This window comes from Poecile atricapillus, chromosome 1 (genome assembly GCF_030490865.1).
Source record: "Poecile atricapillus isolate bPoeAtr1 chromosome 1, bPoeAtr1.hap1, whole genome shotgun sequence".
Classification (NCBI taxonomy): domain Eukaryota; kingdom Metazoa; phylum Chordata; class Aves; order Passeriformes; family Paridae; genus Poecile; species Poecile atricapillus.
Window position 1 is genome coordinate 71,186,915 of NC_081249.1, and position 22,502 is coordinate 71,209,416.

Here is a 22,502-nt window from a genome sequence, read left to right on the forward strand (position 1 = left end):
AAGACACATTAATGGTCTCAAGATCATTTGTTTCCTTACATACTGTTCTTTGTATAATGAACTTTCATTGTTTCAGCATGTAAAACACTCTTATCCTGTTGAATGTCATTCAGTGTTTTTCAACAGGGTTTATTACCACAAAGACATTTTAAAAGTCAAACTTTCAACAGGTAACTAATCTCTTCTTACTAGTACAGTTTTTATTCTCCAACTCCTTTGAGAGGGTATCTCATGGGCCTTGAGTAGAGGATGAAAATGCGATAGTGAACAATTTGCTTTAATGAACCTAATTGTGAAATAAATTTTGCCCTCTGAAGTCCAATACACTTTTCCCCCATAGTAGCTGCTCTTCAACATGATTTATCTTTTCCTTTAAAACTGCAAGTACACCATATACATAATACACATATACATAATGTACTGCCATGAATAGCAAAACAGAAAACGTTCTAATCTTCTGGCTGTGAGGTTTCTCTCTCTGAAACACAAGCCAGAGTAGATTCATTCCCCTAGATCCCTCTTTCTCTTTAATTGTGCATTTAAGAAAGTGTTTATAACTAAGCTAGGTATGAACTTTAACTACCTGTGTCTGTATGGGCAAGTCTTTCAAAAGGTAGCATGAGATCTGCCTGAGATCTGTCTTGAGACAGGTGGAAGAAAGGAAAATATTAATGCGCAAGGAGTGCTGAGAGCCATCTTGTTCTTATGGAAAGGCTAGGAGAATCACCCTTCTTTGTCTCCTTATAGTTTAATAAAAATCCTGTCTTTATGAAAAATAATCACTGTATGCATTTAGTCTCCTGTATAAAGGGCTTTCTCACTAAGGAGGACAAAATAAAATTAAACACACAGGGATGTCTTGAGGTTGAATAAATTTTCCAACTCTAATTTATAAAATGATAGTTTGAAAGAATTGTAAGATTACTTAACACTGTATCCTCTCTTATTCTGATAATTTGATCCTTCCAGGTGTCAAAGGGCTTTTCTTCAGGTGAAAGTGGAAGGTTTCTCTTGGGAAAACTTTCCTTGGGGAAAAAAAAAATCATTCCTTGCAAGTAATAAAGGTTTACAAAGCAATCCTTGTATAATCTGACACTTCAAGGAGAGAAATGAAGAGAAGGTGGCTGTCAAATTTACAGAACTTTCACTATAATCTACTGCAGGTAGTTTTTGTTCACTAGCATTTTAGTTCTTTCACTCGGTGACAGCTAAATTATTTCCTTATTCAGAAGAGACGTGCACATTACACTGTATGCAGATAAAGCCTTTCCATTCACTCCTTGTTATAGTTAATTACTGCAAAAGTCTGGCATTGAATTCTGAAGGTCATTGGCAAGTAATTTGGTGACCAAAATTCTGAATAAAACATCAAATTGTAGAATTTTCATAAAATTTCATATAGACAAAATCAAATATCAAACAAAGATGTGATGTCTACAGACTACAGTAGTACTACTATACTACAGTATATAAATTATATCTTCTATCCCAGACATCAAATTTTTTATTATTACTAAAAAAATTGAATTGTCAGGCAAGACAAAAGTCAGCTGAAATCAGAAGTTAAACATCACAATTAAAATCACATATTTACTCAGACCAAGACTTAGCAACATCTTGCTGTGTATCCACCTACCCAAGGAAGTCAATAATACTTGAGGAAATTACTAAGATTATAAAATCCCTCTGTGGAGAACAAGAATGCCATGTGTTATTCAATTTCAAATCTTCTTCACAGAAAAAACTTATTGCTTTTATAAAAGCAAATAATTCTTCATTTGAAATGCAAAATGTTTTATCAACTTATACAGAGGAAGTGAACTGTTTTGCATCACATAGTAGCTCTATAGGGCTATATAACTAAAATACATGTTTTTACTTAGATATCCATGTAGGGCACAAAAGATGTCATCATAATTGATAAAAAAATCTGGAATGTGCTCGGAGCTTTGTAGATTATTTTTTTTCTTAATTCTCTGCCATAGCCTTTTCTTAAACATCTCCAAATGGTAAATTAGTTGAAATTTCTAGCAAAGATAAAACATACTGTGCTGTTTAGAGATATATTTCTGTTTTGTATTAGAAATTTGAGGACTGACAAATGAAGACTCTTGATGAAATTCAAATTTTTAATCTTCATACCATATTTTTACACCACAAGCTTTTGTGCCTGCAAAAGCAATACATCCAGACCTGCTAGAAAGTGCTAGACAGAAAATGACATGTGAGTCTGCTATTCATTTCCAGGACTGCTCTACAGAAGTATTCTTGTATTCTCAATTGTACATTAAACTCTCAACTGTCCTCCAGAGAAAAACCTCTTTCACTTAGATTTACAATATCACTGGCAAGTCCAGAAAATTACAGCACTTGAGAGACAGCTACAGAAAAGACATGTTTTTAGGACATTGTCTTTATTCTTTAAGAAAAACTGTTTTTCACATTGCATTACAATGGACTATGGAAATGTATACAATACCTTTGGAAGTTCTAATTTGATTTCTTATTGGAAATTATTCTGTTCAATGGCTGTAACGTAAAACATTCTTCCCCAATTGCTTGCAAGCATCTGATAGTCTCCATTTGCTTACTCTACATTTTACTTATTCATGAGTAACTCTTCCTTTACAATCCCTTTATAACCATTTCTAAATACAACAAAGATTACATTTTGGCTTAAACTGACATTATTGATCTTTTATTTATTCAAAATATGAAAATGGGGATAATCTGACTGGGGGTATTCTCTGACAATGACAAAATTCTTCCTGTTTGCATATAAAAATGAATAGGAATTGCATAATACTTGAAGATTTATGTGTGTTTCTCGTCACTATTCTACTCTGTACTCAAGCTCTTGGAAGAATGGACAGTGGGGATATATTGTGGTAGTAAACCTAAAATGCAGTCAGCAATACCTAAATATATTGGAGGTTCTTGGGACTGAAAATTAAGATGAAGCCACATCTGGTGCTATCTTGCTTCTTTTACCAGAAAAAGTTACAAGAAGACATTTTTGCCTTCTGAACATGAATGAATAACATCTGGTCCTGATAACAGAAAAATCATTATTATCAATTTTATTGATTTATCCCAAAATACCTTCTAATGATTTTTTTTCTCATTTGGGACATTTCTTCAAAGCCGTCCTCCAGAATGAAAAGGTATATAGAGAAGTTTCCCAGACCTCCTCAGTGGGGAACACTGATGTTAACTCCTTTAGGATTTTCTTTCTGACAGCTCCATTCAGGCACTCAAAATATAAATCTTCAGTGTATATCCAGTACTCAAATGTATAGTATTCATATTAAAAAACAAACACAAGTCAAGTAAAAAAACCAAACCTAATCCACAAAGGAACTGAATGAATACTTCTGACTGCATGAACCTACCTCTAAATACTCTTGTAAAGTATCACGTTAGATACTTGCGCCATCAATCACCAAAAATATTATTCACAATATTTAATAACTTTTAACACCAATTGTAAATGATTGTTAGAAGTTATCCAACTCGGTGCATCTTATGTTGAGGAAAATATTCAAGTCTACATTCTCTGGCCATTTCTGCTAAAATCCATGGAGAAAAAATAAAATCACTCTCAAGACAGCAATTCACGTACATCTAGGCACATACAAAGTCATTCAGGACATACCACAAAGCAGAATTTCTGTCTCTATGGTCTAAACACTAATTTAACACCTACCAAAGTTGACTTATGATACCTCAGAGTGTCCCAACACAGGAATTCTTAGATGTTACAAAAGCCTGTAAGACATGAGGGACTGGTCCTCACTACCTCTGATCACGAAACAGGCCACACACTGTACTTGAACATATAGAACACCTTTTATGAACACAGCAGTAATATTCTGAAACAAATTCAGGATTTGAGTTGGGAGGTAACTGTTTCATCTGGGAGGAATGCTGAGAAAGGGCAAACTGAAAGCCCAGTTTATGCTCATCACTTGAATCAGCAGCAAAAGATGAAACTGAAGTTAGCAGCGAAGTATAGAGGGAATAAAAAGAGACTAGAGTACAGGACCAGTATACGTTTGCAGCTTCTTTCAACTGTGTCTAAAAATCCTTTAAAAGCAGCAAAGAAACTGTGAAAGCTTAATTAACAATTTGTACTATAACCAGAAGTAGTGGTGAGGCCTAGTTCTGTAGATTTGTATGTTTGGTCAAGTACTCATACCAGCACAGTTATCTTGTTACTTCTGCTCTATCCATGGGCTTTACAAAATTTCCTGAGCCAAATATAACACACATCAGTACTAGCTAACTTCAGTCGTGTATTCTAACCCAGTAGACATTATTCACATGAAAAAAGAATGTACCACGACAAGAGTTTTCCTCTAATGAAGGAATTATCTCACAAGACACTTTCACTAAACTTGAAAAAAATAAATTACTTTGAAAACTTCTTTGCCTTTATTTTGTCAAAATCAAATTTGACTGCAAAGTCAAAAAAGATGGTGGAAGAAGTGGGATGGGCAGAAACTTTGAGGTGAACAACCGTTCTGAATTTGTAGCTGAATTCTGTCAGTTTAATTAAAAATATAAAAATAAGAAACTTCAACCAGAATGAAATATCAATAGACAGCAACCATTTGTAGAGTAATATTTTACATAGTTTTTACAAAAACATTACATTTTAAAATATTTTCTTTCTCTTGCAAGTGTGAAACATTTGATAAACAGGAGTACTTATTTAGCATTCTACTTATTTGGAAATAACATCTAAGAACTCCCCTTAATTCATCACATTCAAACTTTTATTATATCAGGTCAGCAGTACTACTCTTAACCCAGGTGATTAAACAGAATTTTAGCTACTTTAGAGTGGTTTTCCTGACTCTGAGTGTCATGGACATTAAGGGAAGAAGTTCATTTGCATATCTGACAAAATGGATACATCCCATGCTCTTTATATTGCCATTTAAATTGTTGTCCTAAACTAGATTTATTTGCTCTGTATTGTTACTGTATGACTTGGATGCTTTCAATTATTTTTAATTCCTCCTTTATCATCAGTGTACAGGATCATCACAAAAGAAAGAACCACAAAGTTTTACTTTCACACACACTGAAGATAAACTTGCAGACAGGATCTGGTAGCCAGTAAGTTTGAGTTGCAGCAAAAATTAGGAAAATCTGTGTACAAAATTTCATTTCTTCAGTGCCATTAAATGCAGATAAGAATTGTTTTGTGGCCTTCAATTTTCTTTCACTGGGGACAACAGCAGAATTCTCAAAACACTTGAAGGCATAAACTTTTTTAAAGAAATTGTTGTCATTTGTCATGCTTTTTCTGATTATTTGTCACATTTAGAAGTGTGACACAGTGACCAGAATTGCAAAGCTCACTCAGGAAGGAATGGGAAAATAATCTTTGTTGGGGTCATTGAAACACATCAAAAGACCTGATATTCCAAATAAATGTGAAGAAAATTAAAACAATCCCTCTGATGGAGGCAAATCATGATGGAATCTCTGCTGTCATAATCTTGTATGTATGTTTACCAAAGAATAAATTTAGATACTTTTTAAAAAGGCAATTGCATATTTTTCTGTTTAAAAATACTTTAAAAAATATTTTAAAATTTCGATGTTTTTGATAGAAGAGCTTTCCTACCATACGACAATGATTACCAGCAGCAAAATGTAACTTATAGAAATAGTGTTCCCAAAGCAAGTCCTTTTTTGAGAGAGCTTTTAGCAAAAGCCCTTTAAAACTATCCTCAATGTTGTTTGCAGGAAAAGAATTTGATGCCATCAGAGCTGGGAAGAGGAGAGAGCGAAAACAAATAGCTCTATTTAAATGCATAAAGACATACACATTGGCATAACTTTTCCATCTTTTTCCTTGTCTTGCTGCTGCTTTTATGAAAGTGCTACTCCCAGGTAGAATGCTGTTACCTCCTGAGAAGTATACTTCCAGTCCATTCAGTAGACCAGCACAATTACAAGATAACTCCCTTTTGTGGTGCTTTCCTGTGTTGGTTGTGGACCTCGAAAAGCAGCTTATTTAGTCTTGATAAATGATTTCACATAGCAAATGGTGAAATACTTCACAGAATACTGCTGTTCTGTGAAGCTTTTTTATTTTTTTAAATTGAAATAAAAGTACATGGAAGAAGGAATAGAACTAGATGTAGAGGCTAGAGATGAAAATGAATCCTCAAGTCTTCGCTCCCTAATTCAAGTGATTCATCACATTCGTACTTTAAAAATGACGATAGAATAATTTGACCTTGCATCTGAAAATTAACTATACCTTTTTTGACAAGTCACATATAGCTAAACTAAAGATTCAAAATTCACTTTTCAGTAGCAGGGGAAGCAAAATGCTTTCCTACATACACTGTGTCTCATTACATACTTTAAACTTTTGCCCTTTTCTGATGAATTTTAAATGTCAATGACTACAAAATGACGTGTTCCTGTTGCTTTGCAGTCCTGATCATAACAGCTTTATTACTCATTTTTACTTACACTGGGGAAAACCCAATTATTTTAAATGTGTATTAGACACATAAGGACATCATCAAAAGACTTGTACTGCAGCAGCCTTTTTTGGTGTTGTTGACTCCAACTGTTTAGGCAGCAACCATCTCTAAGTTTCTTTCCAAGCAACTGAGACAAAGGATTAATGCCATGCAAGAAACACAAAAAATTAAGAACATGGAAAAGTGTATACCAGTTCTTGGATTAAAACCTGTAAGACATAGCTGATCTTTCAGTTAGCTGTAAAAAAAATGAACCATCAACAAAACCCAAATTAACTGTTAAGTATGTAGGCACTCCAAGATAAACTAAAATCTCTTATTTGACATGATGTATATACTCCTTGTATTTCAAAGTAGAATTTTCCATACAAAGTATTTAATCCAAAATGGAAATTAGCAGGTATTACTAAAATCCTTAACTTCTGTTGAAAGTTGATTTACTGATGTAAATCAAATAGTATAATCTAAAATGTGGGATTTATTTTTCTTAAAGGTTTCTTCATTTTAAAGATTCTAATTTGAGTAATTGGAAAACAATTCCTATTTAGATCAAATAACAAGCACATTACCTTCTCCAGAAATTATGTCTGAAGTTTCTAACGTTATTCTTTAAGCTTACATAGGAAAAGGCATTCATAGAGCACAAGTGTAACTTGTCTTTTTAAACTTCAGTCAGATGTTTGTTACTCAAATTTGGACAATAGTGCTTTACCTGTCAATCAGTTTTCGTAGCCCGAGATATTACCAGAGAACCAAGAGCTGCAAGTCAGGCTTTCCCAAACTCAAATTCTGGAAAAATACACAAGTTTCTAATATTGAAAACTTTTAATAGTTTAATAAAAAACTACTTTTTATTTTTTATTTTTTATTATTTTATAGTTTAATAGTCTAATAAAAAACTTTTATTTTTATAAAATAAAATAAAATTTTATAATAAAGATAAATGACGCTGTATCTTAGTGCCTGCAGGTTCACCTAGTCCAGGTTTGCAGTGATTTGGATTGTTCTCTAAAAACTGGGTAACTAAACCCTGCCTAGGATAGATTTTGATTCCCTACTTGGCAGCAGAAGAACAATGTCACACACATTTCTGGAGCGTAATCACTTTTCTGGAAAGCTTTAGTTCAACATAAGGACAACTGAGAGATTTTTGTCAGCCTCTGGTGTACATAAGCAGAGTGCCAACAAAGCTTTACAATCTATTATTTCAATTTAAAGGAAATGCTAGATAAACTCAGCTGAAATTTAAAATTATCTACCACAAGGTGGAGATCTCTTTTGGTAGGAGAAAATAGTCTTTAAAATGTTTATATTTCTTTTTAGCTGTGAATTAAGAAAATATGAGATCAGATATGTAAAAAAGTCTCCACATCTTAATTACAGTAAAATAAACACTGTGAGTAGACACTTGAGCATAAGAGAAAAAGGTTAAGTTGTGAGTACACTCAGGAAATTAACATGAGATGTATACGTGGAAATTGTAAAATATGGGGAGCAGGAGCAAGTACCTAGAGATTCTGAAGAAAGTAAAAAAAAAAAAAGAAAAGAAGAAGGTACGAAAAGATGGAATCTTTTGATAATGTAAAGGAATATAGATTAATTTTGCTTTCTGCTGCCTTTGTTTTCCTTATTTGGCATTCTAGCCATTTATACACTTCACTTACTAAACAATCCTTGATCAAAGCTATTTCTACATAATTTTTTGAATGCTAGGTTTTTGTTTTTTCTTGTGTTAAAGCCAATTGTTACTAAGTGTCTTAGCATTTCTGATACAGGAAGACAGCCATATTCATGTTCTTGATTTAAATAGTATTTTAGATGATTTCAATATGACTAAAGGGTTACAGCTTTTTCTTCCATTAACATAACTAAAATCAGTTAAAACAAATCAAGTGTGAATCACAATACTATCAGTTCTACAGATGTTAACTGAGAGCAAAATCAATAAAGTAAGAACATATATTCAAAAAGCAAGTACTCTCACCTCACTCTTGTGAAAGTTGTTACTAACAGAATTAAAAAAGAAAATTAAAAAATATTAAAAAGTCTAGAATGGAGGTTACTCAAACAAATACAGTGGTTTTATCAAATACAGCTTAGAAATACTTTTTTTCTCTGTTGACAATACATTAATAGTTTTATACAATGTTAGTATAAAAACTGCATTTCTGGAAGTAGTATCTTCACACATGCATCAAGCATAATTATTAAATGACTCAAGAAATAATTCAAAATTAAATAAACCATTTTGTAATGCAATTCCATGTTTAAGCAAGGCAACAGTTTTCAGCAGATGTCATCAGTATTCTTATTAAGTGGGAAATACCTACCATAACAGAATGATATTAGAAGTAGAATGTTACAGGGAAGAAAAGTGTTGGGATTAAAATAAAAAATAAATTTTCTTATACTAAACAGTATGGCTGAAAAGTAGGCAGCTTTTTTTGGTGTACAGACTACATCAGATCTGTCTGGGCATTTGAGACTGGAAAAATACCCTGAAAAGCAGCATGGGCAGTACAGGACTAACAAGTCTCATCTTGGTCTTGCTGCCCATCCTATAAAAGTTTTGGCTCCACCTCCATAAAATTATATGCCACACCCATCCATACAAAATGAAACTTGGCTCTGGGTACCCTCTGTGTAAACTTTGACCACTTCAGCCCTCAAATACAACTCTTTTTAAAGCACCAGAATATATGTTAGATGTCTTGGGGTATACTGCTAAGGCACAATGTGTATCAGGACACACAAGAATGTGGAGAGAGCAAACCTGACACTGCCCTCTCTGCCTCAACCGTGCCTGCTTTGGGATTGTTCACCACGCTCACTGTCTTGTTTGGCACTCAGGCCAAACTCAAATCAACCTCTTCTTCCTTCACATACTGAAATCTGTCTTATTATTTTATTATCCCTACTGCGAAAACTTTCACTCAGGCAATCAATAACAGCAACCTTTTCTGCCAGGCGTACAAATACTCTCCTGTGGATTTTCAGCTCATAGGGAATGCGGATATTAAAGTAACACTCAGTTTTTTAGCTTTAAGTTCTGAATCCATCTATTTCCTTCCTTGTATTTCCAAGTAAAAGTCAAATATTACAGTTAATTCTCATTGATTTAGAGCAATTTTATGGGGCTGGAGAATATGCTAGCTACCAACCTCACCTATTTATTAAATTGTGATGCCCTCTTCCATGAACTCTGAAACATTGCAGACTGGATCAGCTAGTAAGACAGCCAGGTGATTAAACAAAACCAGTAGGTAATTAATAATAACAATAAAGTGAATAGTCAGGAAAATCTGAACAAATTCTGAGAATCCTAGAAAAAACTGGGCTGCAATGGACCTCTGGAGATTATCTATTCCAGTTCAAAGCTGGTCTGGAAGAGGCCTTTGGAAGGAGCTTGGTATCTCCAGCATTGCTAACACAGCCTGGTCTGTGGTTAGGGTTCCGTACCACAGCTGTGCTCTACTGACTCAGCTTCATTCCAGAGCATTTAGTTTTTAAGAAACTCTTCCATTTTATTCTGCTTTCAGCAGTCTGGAGTCATCAAAACATGTTTTTTATTTAATTATTACTTCCTCTCAGCTAAAATCCTTTTCCTTAAAACTGAGGAAATTTGGGGCAGTGGAACTTTGCAGACATGTCTACTTCCATCAGGAGCTTGCATACTTCTCACAGAAAGGTCTAACAGCTTGGAAATTCAAGGTAGGACCTATGAGAAACTTTAACATGAAACAGGCTGTTGTACCCTACACAGTCAGCCTTTTCTGAAAGCCACTAGTATCCACAACTAATAAGGCAAGGATGCAAAAAGTCTGTATAAAATTTAGTATCTGGAACTTGGAATACAACTGGGAAAAGGTAAGGTGAAGCAAGGGTACTTCTGTTCCTCAGAGCACTGACAGCACAGCAAATAAAAAAGGAGAAACTATTTAACAGTAATTACTACAAGATGATTTCATTTCCACATCCCTTTATTAAAAATACATATATACGTGATTCTTACAGGCAACCTTGAGGATATACATATCCACAAACACAGGCAAACATGCATCTTATTGAAAAGCATGTTTTATGGCTGCCACCAGCATTATCCAACACTTCAGTACATACCACACTCCATTTCAAAAATATTTATGTATTTCAGTTTATATTTCTCTTCACAATCTTAGACAGACTTCATCCACCACAGAAACATAACCAACCATGGCATGAAATGCAGCAGCTGTTTAACAGCTTTTGGCAGATATACAGAAAAGTTTAATGAGAAGACTGGCCCAGGTAGCCAAAGCTAAGATGAATTAAATAGTGAGAATATTATTACCCGAGCTGAAAATTTGACCAGGATATTGAATTAACCTGTTATCCAAACTGCCATGATGCTTTTAGCCTGATTTAATAAATAAAAAAGCAACCAAACCCTGTGTCAATGTCTAAATTAGCTGTCTCTCATTCATTTTCCCTACCTCTTCAATAGCTTTTGAGCTTCTTGGCCAATTTCAACAAAATTCAACAGACAAGCAGATGCCTCAAATACTACATTCATGAAAACTTTCTGAAAATGAGATAACAGTGAAAATAAGAACCCTCATTAATGTCTTTAATGAGGGACTGCAATGGGCAAGAATACCTTAGAAAATATCAGAAAACTGATGTGAGAAAAAGACCTCGCAAATGTTTCTGTTACAAGAAACCTTCAATCACTGCTCGTTAAACATGTAAGGCAATCAACTCTGATAAATAAGTCCACAGGAAATCCAGCTTACTTAATTCCAAATCATGAAAATAATTAAAAACAGCAAGAGATTAGGACTTGGGATTTGTATTTCATGTACAAGGCACTACTTTCCACAGGATGGAAAAAATCTCATGAGGCTATTCAAGCAAGAGGATCTTTGTATACATAACTTTATATGCCTTATGATTATGAATAAAATTCAAAATATAATGTGCTTTAAACCACTGAGTTTTCAACCAGGAAAGAACTGAATGCTGTTAACAAAAGCATAAAGGAAAAGGAATTTTAAGTGGTTCCCTCTTATGCTGGGCTTAATTTAACCCTTTTATTTCTAATTTAAATCCACACAGTTATTCTTATCCTTTGGTGGTATTCTAGGACCATTTTTTCTTCATTATATAATAGAAAAGAGGGGTGTATCTAATAGAACGTTTGTTTAGAAGATAAATACAAATCCATCTCAGCCAAAGTGGCACCATTTGTGACTGTATCGCAAACAAAACTTCCAAAATCTTAACTGATGGCAAACTTCCAGAACTTTATGGTACAGAGTTCCTGCAGTTCACTCAAATGGATTACTCATTTGTGAGTGGCCATGCAGGCCAAAATTCATCTCTCCAAACACAGACAACATCAGCCACACTTACCTAGGCCCCCTCCACAGAAAATGGAGATAGACAGACACTTCTAGGACACAAGTCATCTCCTCCTCAAGTAGGAGGAGATTTGAGACAGATATAGTAAAAACACCTATATCTCAGTAAAACGAGCCTAGTTGACTGGTGTTGATGCACTAAAATCACATTCCTACGCTTTGGCAATATCCTTTTTTAGGAATTTATGTGCTCATTCAGATTAATGATTAAGTATGCAGTGCAAGCACCTGTTGGTGGCGAGATACCAAGTACCATCCAATAAAGCATTTGATAATGAGTTAGTAATCCACTGATACCTAGCTGGTAATTTTCTCTCAATTATCCAAAGATGAAATTATCCAAGAGAAACTGTATTGGAATTCAAGGAGATTACAAACTTGCTACAGGAGTTCTGTACAAACATTACTATATGCCCTATATTAATTAAAATATGCTTCACAGAAGTTAGAAACAATTTTGATAACAACTCAGGTGGGAGGTTTTTATCACACAATCAAGCCAAAAAAGAAGTGTTCAGAAGGACCATGGATCCATTCTTGACTAAATTTAACTTTTGGTACATGATAAACTGAGAGAAATCTATAGCTACAACATCAGAGGTTTAATACTGCAAATCAGATATTTATGTAAATACAGTGACATGATACTGTAAAAGATTTAAAAGTTACAAACTTAAAATTTCTAAGTTAGCTTCTTAATATTACAGAAGTGCAGGGTTTAAACTATGTAACTTAATGTCACATTTAAATGTAAAAAGAAGTATAAATAAACTATCTGAATCTAAAATAATAATTGTAGTCAAAAATGAACACATGATTTAGGCCCTAAAACAAATCACATAAGCATCAAAATGATCCTTAAATAAGGACAAAATCAGTCTGAAATGTTGCACAGAGACTTAGGCAGAGGAGAAGTTCTATACAACCATGTAACAAGTAAAGAACAAACAAAAATAACTCATTTGTTAACATGCTAATGTTTAATGCAGATATAAAAATAAATTTTAAAAATTACTTACCTTGGAGATCAGAAACAATGTGGACTTGTGAATAAACTACAATCGGTCTCTTTCCAAGAGAGAATTGTCTAACTTTTCCACTACTTTCAGATCTGGAGTGGAAGATATTTTAGGTCTGGCCAAATATCACTGGAAGAAAATTCGTTCACATGTTTGGCTATGTTTTGCATTCCATCCTGTTGCTCTGGCACACAGACACAGCTAATTATAATCTGTGACATAAGCGGTTAATTCTACTGCTAAAATGGTTTCGTACTGACTCCAGAAAAGAACTGCCCCACTGTAAGACATAACCAATCCATAATGTGCACTGAAATCACTCAACCTGTCACATAATGCCAACTTTTTTATTAAAATCTGAGAATGTGAGCACTCCATAGAACCTGCACACAAAAACCATTAATAGAGCTGGCTGTTAGCAGTGCACAATGCAAAATGAGAAACAAAAACTACTTCTGCTTTCTTTTTCTAATCTTTATGTAACATCCCAACTGAATTTTAAGAGCTAATTTTGTGAAAACTTTTCATTTTAATGCTAACATTATTCTAGCTATAATATATACTGACTGGCATATAAAAACTCTCTTTAAGAAAGGAAATGCAGGTTTTGTAATATACCTATAATAACACATATAAGTTTTAGACAAGAACCATACTAACAATTACCAATCTTTCCAAGAAGTCAAGCCTATCTTGGTATCTAAAACACAGACACATATATATGCATAGACACACGTAAAAACTATGATAGATATATATATATATATATATATAAAAAAAAAGCTGCATATATTAAATACTTTTAGGTTTGAGTCTGGCACTGCTTACATTACACTGCCTACACAAACATTGACCAGCAGACTTCTTGTTCAACCTCAGGTATCTGAGAATCTGTGCCAGTAGCTTTCCACAATTTAAAAAGCATTAAAACATACATTTGCAAGATTTACAGAATAAAAGGTTTGTGCTATGTGAAGCATTGCAGTCATCACCCACGTTTGGACAATTTCATTTCTCAAAGCACTATATTTCCCTTTTCTCAGCCATGTGCTCACACTGTCATCACACTTTAGAAGATGAGACTTCTATCACACATTTAACAGCTGCAGATCATAAATTTAGGACTGACACAAATCCAACTGATCACAGGCTTACAAGATACTTTTTCCCTTCATGAATTCTTCATGAAGGCCATAAATCCTTTATTAGACTCGGTTTACATATACAAATGATGTTCTTTTCTCTGCAAAGAAATTAATTTACTGATATCTTCCACAAATGACAAATATTTCCAATAAAAATATTTATCAATATTTTTAAAATGGATTTTATATTTAATCTCAGGGTTGTATGAAAGATAAAGTGTGAGGAAAGCATTTGCATGTTGTGTTAATACCAAAGGTTTTCTTCAATTGAAATTCCGTTCAAGTATTAGAGGAAGAAGCCTATAAATGATGGACAGTTTTGAAAGGTTTATTATTTAGTCATTATTTATGTAATACGGTATTCATGTTGAGGGATTTTCTGCAAAATCTTTTGCCCATTCTTTGAGAAAAACATAGGATGAGATAAAACTGGGTACATGACCCTCAAAACCCCAATGTTCTCTTTTGACATATTTGTAGTTATTTGATTTCTCGACATATAAAAAAGGTTGACTAACATAGTGCCTAGCTATTGAAAGATTAGAACCCATCACCCAGTAGCTCTCTTTATGACAGAACTTTGTGCTACTTTCCATATACAATTTCTCATCACTGGTCTAGATGTCTCCTTTGTCTTGCTCTTCCCCATAACTAATTTTTGAAAAGTTAAAACTTGAAAAAATGAAAAGAACAAATATATACCTCAGTTAGTAACTTCTGAAGTTCTCATGAAGCAGGACTGAGGCAAGAGCAACTGTCAGTGAGTTCTGTACCATCTGAAGGCAGCTGTCTTCCTATTTTAATGCAAAGAAGGGAAAGAGAAAGCAAAATTTTACTTGAGTATGGAGAAAAAATAAGATATATTCAAGAACTGTCCTTGTCACTGCTTTAACTGACAACATCTTACAAGTGATAGGCCAAAATTCACTCAGCTTAAAACTGTGACACAAACAAATGAAATGCCAGACACCCAACAGCTGTTTGGATGGCAAATGCTCATGACAGCAGAGTTTACAGTAAATGAGAAATAAACTTTTGTCAAAAATCTATGTGCAAAATAATAAAAAATATTTCTGTTGCAACTTTAAGATTGGAATCCATTAGTATAATGAACAGAAACTTCAGTTATGGGGTTACATTTCATTTGTACAAAATTTAAATCTTTCTCTCCCTCAAGTAATTTTCTGCACAGTTCAAGAATGCTGATATCCCATTCCTCACCCCAAAACTGCCAACCTCCTTTTCAATTGGATTTTGAAAGTCAATGGCTGGAGTCTTAGTCGTGGAAAGGTAACTAAGCAGACATATTTATCTCTCACATTGTCAGAGTGCACCCATACCAGCACCTGACTAACTAGAAGCACTTGCAAACTTATCTCAGGAAAAAAAAACAAACAGATATTATGGTTTCAATATTCTGCTATTTTAACCATTTCTACATATTTTTCCCTTTTTTTTTTTCTTCAACAAAAGTTCAGTGTATGCCCGTAAGATCCCAAGAACATCTGCTTATTCCTCAAAGTACAAAACAACACAGTGGTGGAGAAGACACTATGTGGTATCGGTTTAAGTAATTCATCTAACTAGAAAGGCCACAGAAGACATTCAGTCCTGTCAGGTATTTTTCAAGTCTGTGAGATGTTTAAAGGCTGTGATAAGCAAAGGGTATTTAGGAAACAAGAATATTCTAGCCTGTATAGGAAACAGAAGTTATCTGAAATACTGTGATTATGTGGAAAACACTAAAAGTAACTAAAATTAGGTTGTGCAGATGTATAACTCAAAATGATAGCAGAGATCTTTTTCAACCTAAAACGTTCTATGAAACAGGAGTTTTGACATATGAAGCATTAAAAAACACTTTGGCGAAGATTCAGAAAGGTCAAGCAGTGTAGCAAAAGCAAATTTACAGATAAAATGGTGGAAACCATGGGGGTAAAAAGTATGAATTCAAAACCAAAAATTAACCAAATTCTAAAACAACTAAAGTGGGGTATAATTTTAATAATGGCCAGAAAATATAAAGAGTAATTATTTACCAGACATTTCTGGACTACCAATAACAGAGGGAAAATGGTCAATTAGCCTCTCTTCTTGTTCTTGGGCATTTTAGTTACTCATGAGCTTAAATACTGTGCCACAGAAAAATCACCATCTCAAAATCGATGTTTTCCCATTTTCCTGACTTCTCACTATGTTAGAGGCTCCAATGTGATATCAAGAAAGAAGTGTTGAAAAGAATTTTACTAGTGTTTCCCTCCAGAGCATTTTGAATGTGTTATGTTGAATGTGCTTTTTAAATTTTTAAGGGATAGGACAGCTGTTCATTTATTGACAGATTGAGACTTTGCCTCCTCCTAAGGATAGGGTTATGCTAAATATTCAAAATGGGATATAATCTTCTAAACCTGAGCAAAAGAGTGAGCCAAAAGAGCCTTATATCTTTCCCATATAAGGAAAGAGAAACACTCAGAAGTTACTCTTACACCAATTAAATCTATAAAAATGCAATTGTTTTAAAGAGTTACAAAGTGAAAAATACTCCAAAGGAACCTTTTAAAATATAAACATATAACCCAAAAATATAAGGCTTTAAGGGAGATCTGCTTAGACCATTCCATTACATATATATAAGGAGGTTCAAAACAGCTTTGAAACTCAGAATATCTATGTTTCGTTAGAGAATGAATGACAATAATCTAAAAGAGAAGAATATGAAAAATCCTATGCAAGAAAATATGAAAATTAAAGATCTTGTAAGCCAAACCACCCCGTGTGTCAGTGCAAGGTAGATCTGGTTTCCAGGAACATTTTTCACGTGTGAGCATAAACAGCTGGCTATGGGTCTATCCCCTGATCACTCTAACAGTTTCAATTGCTGCTTCAGCTGCTAGGTTTCTGTTCCTTGCTGCCACACTCCTTTTCTCCATCCCACTTATTGATGCATTCTGTCACCTTTCCTCCCCAGTACACTCAGTGGGTCCAGAAGAAGAATCTTTTTTGCTTATTGTTCACCAGCTCTATTCAATCTCTTTTCAAATTCACATATACACAAAATTAATTTATTTTGAACTGTTTCAAATTGTCACAGAGGGCTAGTTAAGGGTTTTTTGGGGGGAAGGATGTGTTAAATGGTATTTTCTGCTTGGACTGCATCTTCACACTGTCTGATTAAAAAAGATTTCATTCCTGTGAGTATAATTCTGCATGAACGTTTAAAAAGATTAAGTAGTGAAGCAACAAGTGAAAAGCTGCATGTGTACTCTGTGCTCACACTGCACTCTGTGCAAAGATGAGCCTGACAGCTGCCCTGGAATATAGGTTAGTTGGGATAAATTTATCTTCTAAGAGCAAACAAGAAAGCTCATGTTTGTAGACCCTTACAAAGAGCCGAGCTGAAGAGATTCATTTAGAGTCTGCAGCTTATGCAGGCTGGAAGACACAATGGAGGGACCTTGCTACAGCACTACTTTAAAAGCAGAAAATGTTGCCTAAGTATCAAGGAGGAAAAACCCACTAAACACTAAATGTCCAAGAAGATTTGTAATGATTTTGTCCTGTTGCATTGTTGGTATAATTCAAGCAATCTCCTAAGCATGAAGTGCAAATACTGTTAACTTGAGGAAGTTAATTGTTAGCTTTTTCTCAGGAAGGAAATCAGAAAAGTTTTTTCCCTTTAGTATACTTACCAAAGCATACCGAAACATATACTTTGGTTCATATCAGACTCTCCAATATTCTGGACAGGAGGGTGGAGCAAAGCACTTTTTAATAGTTGTGCTATTTTGTGCATTGGGATTTTTATTTTAGGATATGATTCATTGTGCACCTACTCACAGCTCCATCAGCAAGCACTCTGTGACAGGAAGAACTGTGTATTTACAATTCTATTTCGTACAGTATGTCAAATCACTTCTACAACAGATGCCAACAGCACTGACAAGCAACAGAGAACCACATTTCATGTTCCCTGGTCAAAACATTTCCTCTTATATCATCTGGCCTTTACTAAAAACAAAAACAACGCTTGAAATGCACTGAATGTCCAGAGCAGGATGGTCCAGTCTGCCTTGGGATATCTGAATTCTGAGGCGTTCAAGTGAAACACACAGCAAGCACAAAGCACAGGTGGCTGTATGAAACAGAAAATGCAATAACTGTCCCTCCATGGTAGAACAAGTTTATTAGGTCTTGGAAGCACTGCCTCTGTACCCATCTTTTTGCATCGCATAATGGCTTGTACAGATATAAACCCTGAAAAATACGATGAGTTTAACACTCTCATTTGCTTTCTTCCTATTTCTTTTATCCTCTTTAATTTTTATTCCTTCTGTCTCTACTCACCAATGGAAGTTCTGGTGATTGTGAGATATAAAAGTCTGCCATTTTATTATTAAATGTTGTAGTTCAGTAACATAGTATATATTTAATTCTGAGAAAGCATTTATCTAATTTGCATTTGAAACAAAAGCATATAAAGTACATAAAATTCTGTTTAAATCCAGTTATTCAGTATCTACTTCATTAGTTAGAATAGTTTTCTCATTCAGTACCACCATGCATCTTCCCAGAAACAAAAGAAAGTAAGGCACACAAGAAAAACGTCTCCAGTTTCAAAAGATTCAGAAGAGAAGCAAAAATATGCAAATGACCGTGCTCTGGCCAGAACCCTGTAACAAGAACCATTGTCCCAGAACTCATGCCCTGACAGACCCAATGCTCAGAATTAAGTGGATTCCTATTTTATATTTTGAGTAACTGGCTATTAAATTATGGAAGGAATCTGCATTAGTGTAATTTTCTTAAAACTTCAATAAAAGTGATAAAAAAATGGAAAACTATTTGATACTACAAAGATACAGTATTAAAACAATGCTTCTTGCTTGTTAACCAAGAGGGAAAAGTTATTTTTAGGATGGTCATAGTACAGACCAGCATGTATGCTCAAAGTAAGAGAATAATTAAGACAGGCTGAACAGACTCTTAACAATTTGTTATGACACCTAAAGACAACTTATTTTAATTCTTTTGTTGCACAGGTTCAGCTTATAAAATATCAAAAGTTCTTGCAAAAAAAAACCCTAACCCATAAAACTGACATTTAAAAGCTAACAGAAGAAAATAAATAGAATTGAAAAGGGAGTTAATCCAAAGGTATGTTTTTGCTAATATGTAAAATGCAATCATTTACCTAATTAAATCTTGATACAAGTAAAATGAGGGTGTTAATATAAATCAGTGAATGAGCAAAACAAGAATATAAAGAATTTATATATTTAATTTTATTTAGCACTAATCTAGAAAAAAGTTGCAAATTTTTTTCATTTAACATGACTTCTTCTGTTCATGGATTCTGATGCATATATTAGGTGTAAAAGGGAATTGAGAATAATGAAGGCTTCAGCTGTATAAGAAAGTTACCTGAGTTTACATGAGCCATTTCTAGATTATTTGTGTTTACACTTATGCATATAAAACAGAACTTAAAAGTGAATCTGCTTCAAAGTTACATTTATGGTGAGCTCTTAAAAATAAATATAAAGATTATACTATTTTTTTTTTTTAATTTTTTAAATAGAGAAGATGAAAGCAGCCTGATGAGACAGAATATAAACAGAAGAAAGCTTATGAACAAGTGATTTCCTGGCCATTTTTCTTTGCTCAGAGAACCCTTCCTTTTAGACCTGATCGCTGTCCCCTCAGTAATTTTACTGCAAAAACCTGAAGTTCAAGGAGGTTTCCATTTTATCACCTGTGAAATTTGACTTGCAGCTCTGTGGCCTTTGTAGCAATTTCTCCTCTTAACTGTTCCTCTGGAGCTGCAGGTTCTTAGACCCTCATTGAGCTTCTTCCTGCTTTTTTACTCCTTGATAAATTTGTGATTTCTGAAATTGACTTTTTTAGAGTATTTTTATATGCCCCTAAGGAATGACAATGTTTTTTAATTCCTCCTGCGGTCTTACCTGATACAATCAGTCTTACAAATAGAACACATCAAGAAGAAGAAAGAACCCCCAGGTTAGGCCGTACTCACCTATGTTGTAGAATGAATTTGCTAATAGACAAAAGGACATGCTGCTCTTCAATAATTTGCACATTGTACACCATAATATAACCAAATTATGTGTTCTCTGAAATCAGACATATTTTCACTGCTACTGAATGAATTAATGTCTTGTTGTCAGTGTTGGAAAAGCTTTTATCCAATACTGATTATCTCCTGTGGTTTTTTTGGTAGCCAAGAAAAAGCAATGTTCCCAAAACATTATACTTTTCCTTTAAAACTGTCCTATAAAATGCTGAATGATTAATGATTTTTCCTTTTACAAGTTTCCATTGAAAAGCTGTTCTGAAGTAGATTACTATTAATTTTGCAATCAAAATCATACTACACCCTATGACTCACTAAAAGAATGCCAGGGAAAAAAAGCCCCAGCATTTTAAAATGCCAAAAATGGGGTGGAGGGTGAGAAAAGACACAATAAAAAGCATTTTTTGTGCTACAGAGTAAAACAGCCTAAACCACAGATATATTAGCTATTATTCTATAATATTTTATATTGTATATATATAGTATTTTATATATATTATATATATATTATATATATAGTATTTTATAGTATTTCCATTTTTGATTGTGAAACTGAGTCCCTCGCTTTTAAATTCCCAAGAAATAGTTAACACATGTACCATACAGGTACAGAGTCAACCCAGCAAAACAGTTCACATCTTGAAGACCTGGCAATCTTTGGTTAACAAAACAGTTACATATTGGGTTGGCATGGCCAGGTTTTGATAGCACAGGGGCTACAGGGGTGGCTTTCTGTGAGAAGCTGCCAGAAGCTCCCGCCATGTCTGACAAAGCCAGTGCCAGCTGGCTCCAAAATGGATGTGCTGGTGGCCAAGGCTGGGTCAATCAGGAATGACAGTAATGCCTTTGGCATAACATATTTAAGAAGGACAAACCAGTTATTGGGCAGAGGTAACTGCAGCTTAAGAGCAGTGGGGTGAAAACACATGAGTGAGTCAGTCCTGCAGATCCCAAGGTCAGTGTAGAAGGAGGGGCAGGGGGTGCTTCAGGCACAGAGCCGAGATTCCCCTGCAGCCCCTGGTGCAGGCTGTGGTGAAGCAGCTGTGTCCCTGCAGCCCATGGGAATCCACAGCGGTGCAGTGATCCACCTGCAGCCCATGGAGGAGCCCACGCTGGAGTGAGTGGGTGGGTGCCTGGGAGGAGCCTGTGACCCCGTGGGAAGCTCATGCAGGCTCCTGGCAGGGACCTACAGACACGTGGAGAGAAGTTTCCACGCTGGAGCAGGTTTCCTGGTAGGACTTGTGGGCTCCTGTGGGGGGCACAGCATGCTGGAGCAGAGTTGGAAGAGTTTGCAAAGAACTGTTGCCAGTGGGATGCACTCATGTTGGAGAAGTTCGTGGAGAACTGTCACCCATGGGAGCGACTCCACACTGGAGCAATGGAGACTCTTCTCCCTGAGCAGTGGCAGGAACAACATGTTATGAATTGACTGTAACCCCCATTTCCCTGCACTGCTAGGGAGGAGGAGATAGAGATGAGAAAGAGCAAGAGGTAGGGGAAGGTGTTTTTAAAATTTGTTTTTACTTCTCACTATCCTGCTCTGATTTTGTTAGTAATAAATTCAGTAGTATCTCCAAATCAAGTCTGTTTTCTCCAAATGACAGTATTTGGTGAGTGATCTTCCCCAGTCCTTATCTCAACCCATGAAACCTTCATTATATTTTCTCTCCCCTGTCCAGCTCGGAAGAGGAAAGATAGAGCAGCTTTGGTGGGTGTTGGGAATCCAGCCAGGGTGAACCCACTACACATTTAAAAATATAATTTAACTGATGATTTCCCAAGATCACTCCGTGAAGAATCTACTGAAGCATATTTAAGAATGCAAGATTGAAGTACTTAATTCAGAGTCACTCTTCTAGATCAAGATGATTGTCCTCATCAAGCGCACAAAGGAAGCTCAGCACTTAGCTCAGGAATTTTTACCTCTTCTAATGTTTCTGAGGAGACAAAAAGAAAGCTGATGCAAAGAAAGCAGAAAATGGACAAGCGATTCCTCTTATCAACCACCATAATAAAATAGCAATATGTGCTCCTGCTTTCCATGGAAAAAAATTGAACAGCCCTTAAAGAGCAACAGTAGAAGTGTAGGGAAAATAATTTTTAAGAATCTGGCTTGGTATTCTGAGATTGTATTGAAGCAGAGCCTTAGTACCAAAGATGAAGTGACAGCTCTTGATCCATAAGATCTTTTTGGAGCTACCGTAATTCACTTAATAATAATACCATTAGTCACACGAAAAACTGTAAAAATAACAATAATAATATTGTTAATATACCTCAACTGTCTGTTTGCCCTACTGAAATTTTAGCTTTGCCAAAATGCAAGCAGAAAAATT

General features: G+C 34.9%; 1 protein-coding gene across 5 annotated transcripts in view; it reads right to left on the reverse strand.

The window, feature by feature from the left end:
- Nucleotides 1–22,502, reverse strand: part of SGCG (sarcoglycan gamma) — a 107,725-nt gene that overhangs the window by 61,304 nt on the left and 23,919 nt on the right. For 2 of the 5 annotated variants that reach the window (XM_058829206.1, XM_058829203.1), the window contains exons 2-3: nt 14,778–14,869; nt 12,931–13,059 (exon numbers count right to left, since the gene is read on the reverse strand). The gene's annotated coding sequence lies outside the window, so the exon portion shown is untranslated. Of the gene's footprint in view, nt 1–925; nt 1,026–12,930; nt 13,060–14,777; nt 14,870–22,502 lie in introns of all 5 variants that reach the window. The other 3 variants (XM_058829204.1, XM_058829202.1, XM_058829207.1) reach the window with 2 other exon arrangements.